We start from the raw sequence: 14,003 nt of genomic DNA on the forward strand, positions 1-14,003 counted from the left end.
TAGAATCCTCGCTTTCCTGCTGAGGGTATTACCTCACCAAATAAAAAATGTTTGCAGTTGCAATGACATGAGACTTAGCAGCGTCCTAGTAGTTTGGTTGTCCAAACTGTTTGTTTTCTAGGACTGAACTGAGGGAAGAGAATAAGAATGACTGAATGAGGTCAGTTGTGTTTCACGTTTTCTTTATATTGCTATCTGCAGAGATAGGTAGGTTGCTAGGTAACTGCTTTTTAGTAGTTATCAGTGATACTCTTTCTAGAATGAAGAAATTTTAAGTGTAGAACATTATTCCATAATTAGGAATCTAAAACACAAGGAGCTTTGTTTCACTTAAAAAGTTCTTCAGGTGACAGGTTCTTATAAGAAAAATAACTGTGATAACCTCCCTGTCTCCATATGGGTCTTTGCTCAAGAGACTTTTAGTCCATTGAGAGGCCGTGTAAAGAGGTGCAAGCCTTTTAATTCATAGTACCATTGGTTTTCTTATAGAGTTAAACCTTGAGAAACAGTGGATTAGACAAAAAGAAAAATTAGGGTTCGTATGTTCTGTCCTTCAGCATGCTTTATTTCTTCAGAATTTTTTTTTACTATGATGATTTCCATTGTCAACCAAAAAGTAAGTGAATGTGCAGAAATGATTCCTGTTTAAGCCAAAGAAGTTATTGGGGATTTTAAATTTAGTGCATATTTAATCTGTGATGTCTTTGCCTTTTCCTAAAACCTAGCATTTCTACCAGATGGATTAAAGTGTTAATTAAAAACCTGATACATTTTAGTTCAGCTAATCACCTTCCTAGCCATCTCAATTTTAACGTGCTTTGAACTTGAACAAATATGGTGGACTTTACTAATAAAAGTTTCTTCAATATAAATAAAGCCTTTTATCTGCGGGAGCTCTTGAAATTCTTTTAATTTATGAATGAGGAAGTTAGAAGTGGCAGATATTGCTGCCTCTCCACCCTCCATCCACCCTCCCCCCATTGTATAGAGTAATCAAGGTTCCAGTGAGCCTGGCTGACTTAGTCTCATCCCTGTAACCCAGTGGCTCTCAATAAGGTAGGTACCACCCCCTTGGGGAACATTTCAATCATTTGTACGAGTGCTTTTTCACATTTTGGGAGATACTACAAATATTTGATGGGCAGGGACCAGGAAGAATTGTTGCTTATCCCGTATGACTTTCCAGTATCCCGTCAGATATTATCTGATCCTAGAACATAACTCTGTTTTGTATATATAAGCACAAAGTATTTTTGTGTACAGTGCAGTGAATTTTCTAGGAACTACCTTGTAAATCAAGGAAAGATGATTGTTTTATTTGGACTATTTCCAAGAGCTGTTCACCGTTTTGGAAAATTACATCATTGAAGTGGTATTTGAAGTGACATTACAACCCATCAGGGTCAGTTTTCACTTGTAGCAGTCACATTCATCTCTTTATGTATTCTACCGTAGCCATTCCTGAGCATTTATATATAACAATATGTATTTTATTATGTTTTATTCTCCCTTATATTATAATTAGGGTTTTATTTTGTTTTTCTTAAAATTATGTGTGTGTGTGTGTTAGGTAGGTAGGTATTATCTAGGAATTTTATTTCAACATAGTAAAAGGGTGTCAGATTCCCTGGGTTGGGAACCATTGCTTTAAACAAAGTAATATGGTTCTGAGTTGAACAGAGAAACCTAGCTTGATCCAAGGACAATGAAGCCTAGGATTTGTTGAAGAATGGGTGAGAAGATGCTCTCCCAAAGGGGTGTGCTCTGCATGTGTGAGATAGGCCTGCGACTGCTATTGCCATTTTGCTATCCTGAGAGAAACTAGCTGGTAGAGAAAAAATTATACATAGAAGAGAGTAGAAGTAAAGGCACCCTAATTTAGTCAGCTTGTGGAAACCAACAGCGTAGGCTAGTTTGATCATTTCATGCTCAGTAGACCCCTGTCTTCAAGAGTTCCCTTTTCAGGAAATCATATCTATATATTTTAAGAATCTCCAATTGCCTAAATCTCACCTTTAACTACTTGTTTGTTCTAATATGCAAAAAACACAATCAAATGAAAGAGCACTGAGAGTTGTTTGACAAGGGGCCCTATTTTTAAACCTCAAATATTTTTATCTTTTTGTTAGTTGTAGGCTTATGACCCATCTTATTTTCTCCCTTTTAAACTTTCGTCATAAGTACTACCATGAAGTTTAAACATCAGTGAAATATTCTGGACACTTTTATGCACTGAAAGTATTCTCTGTAGATTTGTTACTAAGTCACTATTTTCAAGAGCAGAAAGCTTATATATACTCAAAAATTCTCTCTATTGTGTACCCAGTCCTTTTATGTAAATCACATAGAACTGTTAATTGAATTATGTAGAAGCACAGTTGAATCAGTGGCAATTCCTGATTTGGAAACATACACTGATCTCTTGTGTGATCTGCTCATCAGGTAGGCTAAAGCTGCTGAACAACCTGGAAATGTTTTGCTTTGAGTCGATTTGATAATTTGGTTATGATTTCCTGTTTTGTTTTTTCTCCCCAAAAATACCAAGAGAAATCAAGAGCAATATTAACCCTTTCTGGGGAGTAGTTATGATTTATTGAGAGCTTGGAAAATAAACAGTAAATGGCCTGAAATAGTATGACTGTTACTGTAATGTTAGTGTAGCTTGTTAGATAACTGAATACCAGTGAGAGAGTTTTGGGGCTTGAAACTTGCTTACAATTTAAGATTGCGAAACTTAGATTATTAAGATGATTTTTGGGTATGATTTTGTTTATTTGACTTTTCTTAGGACAGTAGAGGGAGAAAAAAGACATGGTAGGAAATGCCTGTGTTGCACAGTAATATTTAGCAGTGGTTCTCAACAGTTAGAAGAGAGGATTTGGGGGATTCGTGGGGGGAATAATTCCATGAGTAGAAACCAGAATCTTGTGAGGAGCTTTTAAAAAATAGAGATGTCCTAGGCCATCTGCCGTTTTTAACTTAATTGGACTCTGTGTGTTCCTAATAGTCAAAGCAAATTGTGTTATTCATTGATTTCCATTTAAAGTTTATCTTTGTGATTTTATGTCACAAAGCATGAATTTAAAGTAGATAAGATTATTTTTGTTTTAACTTGGAGATGCAAAGGAAAAGTGACAGTTTGTACCAAAAAGTCTTAGTTTCTACAAAAATCATTTCAGAAGTGTCACTTGCAACCGTTTGTCTTCTTTTGACATTTAACTCATTTGTTTTTCCAGTATCTATCAAGTGCATGAAATGTGCCAGACATTAAAAGTTCAAGCAAACAGCTTTGAAAAGTCAGTAGGTTAATTTAAGCTTATGAAGGAAACAACAGAAAAATGATAAAGGCATCTTTTCAGATAGGAGGCAAAACCCTGTTTCCTAAATAGGAAGAACTGAGAATTAGTAAGTGAATCTCTAATCTTTGAGTAGTAGAACATAAGTCTGTTCTGGCTTTTATGAATTCCAGTGTAAAATGGAAAAATGAGGTCAGGGAGTGAGTAGCACTGCACGGAGTGTGGAGGGAAGCAGGTACGGTAATTCTGTGTCACAAATTAATGAGAGAGACCCAGATACTGTGATCTACTCAAGTTTAACAAGACAAACCTATAGGGATGTTATGACCTGAAGTTAAATTGCCTTGGAATCCAGATATTAATCCTCAAAATTCTTATACAAACAAAAAAGCACTTTTGCTCATTGAATTAATTGGTCCTTCTCAGTGACTGGAAGTATTAGCTGTATTAGCCCAAATCATTAATTGCTCTGGTAAATGGTTAGAAAGAAGAATAGTAGTTGCCAGGGACTGGAGATAGGGAGAATAGGGAGTGACTGCTTGTGGGTACAGGATTTCCTTTTGGGGTGATAAAATGTTCTGGAACTAGGTAGTGGTGATGGTTAACCAAATTGTGAATGCACTAAATGCTACAGAATTTTACACTTTAAAGTAGTTAAAATGGTAGTTTTATGTTATGTGTTTTTTACTACAATGAAAAAAAGTCTGGCTCAGCAATCCTTCAGTTTAAACAAGGGCCAATGCAGTACTTCAGGGCTTTAATGTCACTGGTTAGAAATGTTGAGAAAGGGGTGTTGGGGGAATGTGGGTTAGTTTAACCTCCACACCAGCAGAATATACGATTCTGGGTCTCACGGTTGTATTGCTGTGATGGCTGGCTCATTCTGTTCTGTCACCATGGACTATGGGGCGGGGGAATTGGGGCCAGGGAAGAGGGCCCACTGGGGTCTTGTGCACAGTGAATAGTTAGGAAAAGGGATTTGAGAAGGGAAGGGGATGATTCCATGGGTAGAAACTAGAATTTCTCTGAGTTCCTAAACCGAATAATGCACTGACTGCTCAGTTCAGGTTCTGCTGAAACTCAGTTACTAAGTTTTGAGCTGCCCTCACTTAGTGAGCCTCAGCCTGCAGGTGGACGTATTCATGAACGTGCTCAAATTTCCTTGAAAATGAAGAGGTTATTTTATCTAGCCTGCCGAGGTTTATTTAGACTTTGACACATACATAGCTGCTTCAAAGTCATGAAGAGAAATTCAATGAGACTGATTTATATAGAAAACAGTATCTAAAAACAAAAACATTTGTGTGTGTAATACATAAATTCTTCAGAGGGCTTTAGCAGCCTTTTTTCTAAAATAAGAATGCTAATGTATTTTGTTTTATGTACTATATGACACATAACAAAACCTGTTTTTTCTGCCTAATACAAAATAATCGAGAAGACTGATGCCAATGTCAATGACCTCAATCATGGTAGAGCTTTTCTTGCTAGACCATTAGGATAAGTAATACCTACAGGACTGTTGCCAATACAGATTCAGACTTGTCTTTCAAAGGCCTTATATGAATGTTATTTAACGCCACAATATTTCTCAGCAAAGTGCTAATCTTTGAGCCAAAATTTCTACCACTTGACCAAAAAGACTAAAATAGTTCCACTGCCTGTTGTACCTCCTCCTGCTGTGTAATAACCCTTTGCTCTCTACAGTTTCTGCTCTAAACACTAATCTCAGAATCAGTGAAACTTGTTATTTTCCTTAGTTTATGTTTCTGAGGAAGGTAGGACAGTTTTGGGGAGTTATTTCCATTATGTGTGAATGAAGACCGTATGGTTTATAAGTTGTAGAGCAAGACCCTGAAAATGCACAGGGGTAACATCTTGCAGCCCTACCCTCAACCTGCTTACCACCAGGGGTGACACATTGGATTGAGCTGTAACCCAGAGCTGAGTAATGGGACTTGATGCTCTTCCAATGAAGAGCATGTGATCGTGTACAGGGGAAAGGGTAGAGACTGAGGAAGGAGACCTGGGTTATAGTAATGGATCCTAGGTCTAATTCTGCATCAGTACAATGTAGGGTTCAGGCTAGATGATATGGTTTGCTCAAGAATGCAGTTCTATTTGATGGTGATATTTTTTCTGATTCTTCTCTGACACTGCAGTTATCACTTATGGAAAGGGGCTGTTGAAATTATTTGGATAAAATAGGTAAGATTGTTATTGAGTAACAGTTTTATTCTTGCGTAAATTATCCAGATAGTTTTCTTAAATTGATCAGGTTAGTTATTATTATTGTTCCATAGTAATTTTGCTTTGGTAGCAGTGCTTCAGTGAGTCAAGGAAAGGATCAGGCTACCTACCAATTTCTTGCATCATGAATGCTCATGTGACTGTCCGTAAAGCTGGTATAGGTCAGAGATTAGGAGAAGAACTTTGTGCCCCAGCATATGAGAAGCTAGCTGAGGAGAGGGTTAAGCAACAGTGGTTCCATTCTATGGGATTTCTGAATGACACCAGCCGCCTCCTTTTATCAGGTTGTGGTGAGGTGGATGGGACCCAGGATATGGGTTGGGTTGCTATCATGGGCGGAGGGGAATGATAGTGTTGACACACCTAGGTATTGGATTTGGACATCTTGAAAACTACTCTTCACGGACCAGCCTTTCTGAGCCTGAAGAAATATCTGAGGTACACCAGATCCTAACCTTGAGACTTGGAAGAAAGAAACAGGAGTTAGAACTTTGACTTTTTCTCCTTAAGCTGTGTGGCTTTGAGAAAAACCTAGACATTTGTGATCACAAGAGAATCTCACTGTGCTGTTGGCTATCTAGTGGTGAGAGGAAATTATCATAGGCATTTGAAAAATGGCTCCATTAGGTGGGAGAAAGCTTGCTGGGAAGACCTGTTATAGTCTGTCTGGACTATAGTCATACTGTATCAACCAAAAATCCTGCTTTGATCGTGTATATATTTGGCCAGCTCCCAAAAATTATTGGAAGAAGTATCTCCTTGTGCTGGCAGACAGGTGACTGTATATTCTGCAAGAAAGAGTGGTATTTTTCACTTAATGCACAGTTTGTACACATCCCAGGATAATGTATTGGAGTTAAGAAGGGACAGAAACAGAACTCCTATCACATTTCTGGTTTTGGATGAATCAATAACAATTCCTAATAACTTTGAGATAGCATTGTGTAATAGAACGTTGGGTTAGGATGGGTGAGACTGACTTGTCCCAGCTGTGCCACTAACCACCTGTGTGACCTTGAGCAAGTCATCTAAGGAAACTTTTAAGCCTTTGATTCCTTTTAGGTATAATGAGAACAATAATAATATCTGACCTACTTATCTCCAAATGAAATAGTATATATAAAAGTACTTTTCCTGACACTCAATACAACTCTCCAGGATAGATAGGGGCACTTCCCATTCAGGAAGGCCTCTACACTACCGCACCATTGATGCTTGGGAAGGAAATACAGGCTGTCATAACCCAATCACTGCCATTTCGAATCGATGGTTAGCTGCCATTTGAGAAATTTTCAGTAATACAAATGGACTTTATAGATTAAAGAGTAGTATAGCTTAGGTAATAGAAAATCCAGCAAGTTGGCAAGTCAAATTACTTCAACCTATCCTTTTCAGACTATTTTTTTTTAATAAAGACTTGACTCACTCATCTGATATCAATAAAAGCCCTCCTAAATTCTAAAGGAAGGCAAAGTTAAATTTATTTTGACTATTGGTTTAAGAGAAGTTTATAATAGAGGTTTACTTTTAGTATTGAATATATACAAATTATGTATATTTGTATGCACATCTTATAGTAAATGGAGGTCTCTTACATAACCAGCATGTGGTACATATAGACCCTTTTATTTTAGTGAATATGGAGTTTTGAAGTCATAATAGTGGATTTTAAGACTATATTGGCCATATCTGTGATTTATTTGACCTAATACTCCCTTGGTAAAGACCCTTCATCATGGGAAACATGGGAAAACAGAGTTTAATTTCTAAAGATCAGTTTATAATTTTTTTCCAGGAACTCAGTGATATGAAGACTGCATGCCTGAATATTTCTGGATAGTGCTACTTCATGGAAGTATAGAGTTTGATAAATTTCTTTTCTGCTCTGTGAAGAAGTACTTTAACAGGTGTTTGAAAGGTGCCAACTAGATTATAGCAAACAGTTCCTGTCAATCTTAGTTATGTCAGTCTGGATTTGATGGATTTTTTTTTTCTCAGCTATGACATTTCTAGGCTGAAGAGTTCTGATTTTTTTTCTTTCTTTTTTTTAAAGTTTATTTTAATGAAGAAGCCTTTCCTTCATCAGAGGTACAAGATTTCTTCCATCATTTAGTTGTCCCCTTTCTGGGGCTTTTCAGCTTCTGAGATGTGGTAAACGTAACTGTATGCCAGTGTTATACCGACTCCAGTTCATAGGAAGCTGTTTTCCATTTCGGTTTCCATACCCTTAGAAGGAATAGTGCTGAAGGGGTAGGAGTGTAGGATTTGGAGTCAGAAGTCCTGGGTTCTTGGCCTCACTCTGCCCGTTATTAGCCATATGAGCCTGAGCAAATCCTTTAAAATGGCTTGAGCCTCAGTTGTTTGTTAATCTATGAAATGGGGATGTTAATATCTCCCTTATTTATCTCACTTATCCATTTAAAACTAGAGTTTCATAGAGTGGGTCTTGTTGCAGGGACTTCATTGTTTTTCTCTTTTGTGAAAGGGGTCATTAGACTATGAACTCCACCAGGGCAGGAACCTTTGTGTTTCCCCTTCCTCTTAGCCACACACCCATAGAGTCAGGGTCTCCCATATGAAATTGTGTTCATGGGTGAGGGCTGTCTCTATGGTGCCAAAGCCACAGCTTGACCTTGCCTAACTTTGTGACTGAGATGAAGCAGCAAGCAAGCTTATCAAGGGGAAGATAACATAAATCTAAAAGGAAGTTATAATACTGAAGATCACAGAATCAAGATTAAAAATTATCTTGACAGGCTGTGGCCCTGAGTTGGAAACATTAAGATGAAACTTAACTGAGATAAGAAAAGGTTCCTCATTTAAGTTTAATATTTAAGAATAATAGCTAACATTTATTGAGCATTTATTTGGTAGGCATCCTGATACATACATGTGTTATGTAATTTTATGACAGTTGGATGAGGTAGATACCATTAATTAAAGATGGGGAAGTTAAAGTAAGGGTCCAGGATTGCTTAGCCATTAAGTGGTGAAACCAGGATTCCAACACCTGAGGGTTCCAAAGGACACACACTCAACTGCCATGGCCCACAAAATTATGCCCTCACCCCTCAAGATGTCCATGTCCTAATCCCCAGAACCTGTAAATGTGTAACCTTCATGGCAAAAGGGACTTTGCAGGTGTGAGTAAATTTATTGACTTTCAGATAGGGAAATTATCGTGGATTATCCAGGTGAGCCCAGTCTAATCACATGAGTCCTTAAAAGTGAAAAACTTTCCTATCTGCAGTGAGAGAGGAAATAGGAGGAGAAGGAGAGATTCTAATTATGAGAATTCGACCTGCTGTTGCTGGCTTTGAAGATGGAGGAAGGAGGCCATGAGTCCAGGAATGTGGGTGACCTCTAAAAGCTGGAAACAGCCATCAGCCGACAACTAGCAAGGAAATAAGGATCTCAGTGCTACCATTGCTGCAAACTGAATTCTGCCAACAGCCCAAGTGAGCAAGGACACGGATTCCCCCCTAGAACCTCCAGAAAGGAACATACCCTGCTGACACCTTTATTTTAGCCCAGTGAGACCAAGGTCAGACTTCTGTTGAGCTGTATGATAATAAATGTGTTGCTTAAGTCATTGTTTGTGGTAATTTGTTTTGGCGGTAATAGAAAACGAATACAGTTGCATTAATTTTCCAACAGAAACCTGGTTGGGCAACTGGGGGCTCTTACTGACGGTTCTAGGTGTTTTTGCCTTCAGCATCTTTGCGATAGACATGTTTGCCCAAGCATTTTCACTCCATAATTAATTTGCCGTAAGGCAATTTTGTTGTAAAATAACTGATTGACAGTTTAGTTTGACACTTTGGTTTCAATTAGAAAATACGATGATAAACTTACTGGAAGTGTGAAATAGGTGAGTGTAAAGTTGGATTGAATACTATACTAGAAAATGATGATATATCAGTTTGCAAATCCTTCGATGAGCAGTCATCCCTCCCACCTGTCAAAACCAAAAGTTTACCAAGCTATGGCAAATATAAAAGAGGCGGCTAGTCATTCACAACAGCCTTCAAGAGTATTAATTACCAATTCTTTAGCTAATTTAAATACAACAGCTTGTTCTCTAATATCATCTTTACCAAACTTATCATGTGATATTAGAAGTTTGAGGCCAACGAAGAATCAAGCTCCTCCTCCTATCCCCCCACAAAAAAGAAATGGTTACGTGATTCCTGATGAGTATAAGTTTCTTGAAAATGGTGAGAATTTTTTGCTATTTGATGTGGAGAACATGATGTGGTCAAAATTTTAGTATTTGTCACAGTCTCTGGCTTAGATGCTTTGGTGAAGTATAAGGACTGGGCATGTGATGGAACATTTAAATGTAGTCCAGATATCTATCTACTACATGTTTCATTGTGTCCTTTTAAATGTCCCTCTTTCCTTATTGTTTATTTGTTTTAATTTTGTTTTTTGCAATTTTATCTTTTATGGAAAAATTGACTTAGTTGCCAATTAGTTACGCAGTGAAAATGCTGTGGCAAAGATGTCTACAGCAAAGATGTTTACAATGAAAATATCAGATGCGTTTGTTGACCAGTCTAAACATGAAACCACACTATGATGAGGCTAAAGCAAAATTAACAAAATAAGGATAGAGAAGCATTCTTTTTGAGATCATGTCTTACTGTTTTGTAATTTGGCCAGACTATTTCTGGAAAATTGGGTCAATTCTGAATGCCAGATTTTGAAAGTCATTAGCAAATTTAAGTGAATCAAGCATAAGATGAATGAGACGATGAGCTAGGATTCACAAAATTTTAATGCTTTGGAAATTGATGCATTTTGCACATACCTAGCTTTGTCTTATTCCAGTATCCTCTGAGAGTATTGGTATATTTCATCAGGGTATTTAACATTGTAGAATTTTTTTTGGTTTGCTGTGGGTTTTTTTTTTTTCTGATTTCAAAGGTAATCAGAAAAAATTCAAACATCTCCAAAATATAAAACAGATGATGAAAGACCACTGTAATCCCAACTCCTAACCACTGCCATAGTCTGCTGGGTTCTTTCTCCAACTTTTTGTTTATATGTAGATTAACCTATCTATGTGTGTGTATATGTGTATATTTTCTAAATAAAAAAGAGATCATAGGGTTTGTAGATTATGAACCTTCATTTGGAAGACAAAACCTATTCCAAGATTCTACAGATATTTTCCTGTACTTTAATGTTTGTTTTTAATTTAGGTTTTTGGTCCACCCTGGAATTTATTTTTGTGTGCTGTGTAACATATGGATCTAATTTAATTTTTTTGTGTGTATAACCAATTGTCTTAACACAGTTGTCTGAAAATCCCATCCAGGTGGTGCTCCTTCCCATATACTAAATCCCCATAATGCTGTGTCTGGTTTGTATTCTCTAACCTGTTCCCCTGATCATCTATTCCTGAGTCAGTATGATGCTTTTAATTTGATATCTGGCAGAGTAAGCCACCCTCATTCATCTTATTTTTCACACTTTTCTTGCCCATTTTCAAGTATCTATTCTTCTAGATCAATTTAAGGATCAACTTGTTAAGTTTAAAAAGAAAATATCCCTGAGAGTGACATCAGCATCATGGCAGAGTGAACTTTATCAGTAATCTTCCCCCTCCAACATACAACAAAAAAAAACATCTATACTCCAACAGAGGACATCCAGACATAACACAAATAACGGAGAGACACATGCAGCCATACAATGGAGGGTGGAGAAGCTGGAGCCCCCCTTGGAGGAGGTGGAATGGGGTAAGAGAAAACTTGACTCTCTCCCCTAAAGACTGCAATCTGGGACTGCCAGACGCCTCTGAGAGGGAAGGAACTGGGGAGGGGACGTTGGTTCATGGGAACATCAAGGACTCCCTAGGGCCCTTGCAGCCTAAAGGGAAGCCCTCTACCAGGGGCAAGAGCTTTCACCAGCTGTGACCTCAGCAAGCCAACACCCCAGGAGAGCAGATAGCCAGTGCAGAGGGAGAAAACCCCAAGAGCATGCAGGAGAAATTGCCCCTCCCTCCACCTGCCCAGGACAGCTCCACCTCTGGATTTTGGCTGAAGGCAGAGGGCTCAGAATATGTGGCTCTTGACCCCCACCTAGTGGTGATAGGCGGTAACTGCAATCAAATAATACCAGGGTGCCTAAAAACAGAACCACTTACTCTAGCAATATCAAACATTATATTAGATCCCCAGACGAGAGAAACTATGACAAGTATCCAGAAGTCAGTCCTGAGGAAACAGAAATATGTAATCTAAATGACAAAGAATTCAAATAGCTATCATCAAAAAATGCAACGAGGTAAAAGAGAATGTAAAGAAAGAATTCAATGAGTTAGGAGCTACTTCACAAAAGAGATTGAAACTACAAAGAAGAATCAATCAGAAATATTAGAGATGAAAGACACAATGGAAGAGAGAAAACAAAATATGGATTCCCTAAACACTCAAATGGACATCATAGAGGAGTGTATCAGCATAATTGAAGATAGACATGTTGAAATGCTCCAGACCACAGGAGGAGAGAGAACTAAGACTAAAAAGAAATGAAGAAAGTCTCCGAGAAATATCCTACTCAATTAGGAAATGAACATAACAATTACAGGTATACAAGAAGGAAAAGAGAAGGAGAATGGAGCAGAAAGTGTGTTCAAAGAAATAATAGCAGAGAACTTCCCAAACCTTGGGAAAGAGATGGCTATCCATGTGGAAGAGGTTTCCAGATCTCCTAGATATGTCAATGCAAAAAGACCTACTGCAAGGCATAAAGTAGTAAAACTGGCAAAAATGAATGACAAAGAAAGAATACTAAGGGCAGCATGGCAGAAGAAAATAACCTACAAAGGAACCCCTATCAGGCTTTTAGCAGATTTCTCTGCAGAAACCTTCCAGGCTAGGAGAAAATGGAATGACATATTCAAATCTTTGAAAGAAAAAAATTTTCAGCCAAGAATACTCTTTCCAGCAAAAATATCCTTCAGATATGATGGAGAAATAAAAGCTTCCCCAGACAAACAAAATCTAAGGGAGTTCGTAGCCACAAGACCCCCCACTACAAGAAATCCTCATGAAGGCCCTCATACCTAAAAAAAAAAAAAATGCCCTGTTAGAATTTTCATTAGAATTGCATTAGATTTTTAGAAATTTGAGGGGAATAACTGTATTTTTTACCATTTTAATTAATTATTTTTCATTAAGTTTTTTTATAGAGGTAATATTGGTTTATAACATTTATAGATTTTGAGTATACATCATTGTAATTTGACTTCTGTATACATTACATTGCATTCACCACCAAAATTCTAGTTTCCATCCATCACTTTACAAATGATCCCCTTTACCCACTTGACCCCCAAGCCCAGCTTTAATTATTTTATCCAGGAGTTTCAGATCTCCTTTTAAGTCTTTCAACATGTTTTTGTATTCTTTATGTAGAACTTATATATTTCTTGTGAAACTTACTCCTAGATATTTTATATATTTTTTTATTATTGTGAATTGAATCTATTTTTCTTTCATTATATTTTCTAACTATAGTGCTGCTATAGTGTTAGGCTATTGAATTCAGAATATTTATGTTTTATTTTTCCATTCTACTGAATTCTTTTATTCAGTATTCTAGTGAATTCTCTTACTAATCCTGATGATTTTTCAGCTGATTCTCTTGGATTTTCTTAGGTAGGCAATTATATCATCTCCAAATAATTACATTTTGTCTCTTCCCTTCCAATGTTTAAACTTATAATTTTGTTCTTGTCTTTTCCCATTGACTATTGGCACTTTGAATCAGCTATTTTGACACTGAGACATTTTAAGACAGCCTAACACAAATCACTAAATAATCTGTTTTTCAAAAATGAAATAATAGCTAATACATATCAAGTGCTTATTGTGTGTCAAGCAGGTTCTAAGCATTTTACAGATATTAATTTATTTAATTCTTAGGATAATCTTATGAAGTAGGTATTATTATATTCTTTTTTCTTTTTAAGGAAGATTAGCCCTGAGCTAACATCTGCTGCCAATCCTCTTCTTTTTGCTGAGGAAGACTGGCCCTGAGCTAAGATCTGTGCCCATCTTCCTCTACTTTACATGTGGGACACCTGCCACAGCATGGCTTGTCAAGTGGTGCCATGTCTGCACCCAGGATCTGAACCCCAGGCCGCCGAAGTAGAATGTGTGCACTTGACTGTTGAGCCACAGGGCCGACCCCTATTATATTCATTTTAATGATAGGTAAACTAAGGAGCATCAAGAATGTTGGTGAAGGTTGAACAAGGGATGGTGCTAGGATTTGAACTCAGGCAGTTTGGGTCCCAAGATCATACTCCTAACTACTAATCTAAGTTGCTTCTAAATGAGTAAAACAAAAATGGCTTCCCTGATTTTTCTGATTATAAAAGTAAGATACACTTATTACAAAATGTTCAGTCAAAAAGGTTTAGACAAAAGGAAAATAATCTCT

This window comes from Equus caballus, chromosome 15 (assembly GCF_041296265.1).
Source record: "Equus caballus isolate H_3958 breed thoroughbred chromosome 15, TB-T2T, whole genome shotgun sequence".
In the NCBI taxonomy this organism is placed as follows: domain Eukaryota; kingdom Metazoa; phylum Chordata; class Mammalia; order Perissodactyla; family Equidae; genus Equus; species Equus caballus.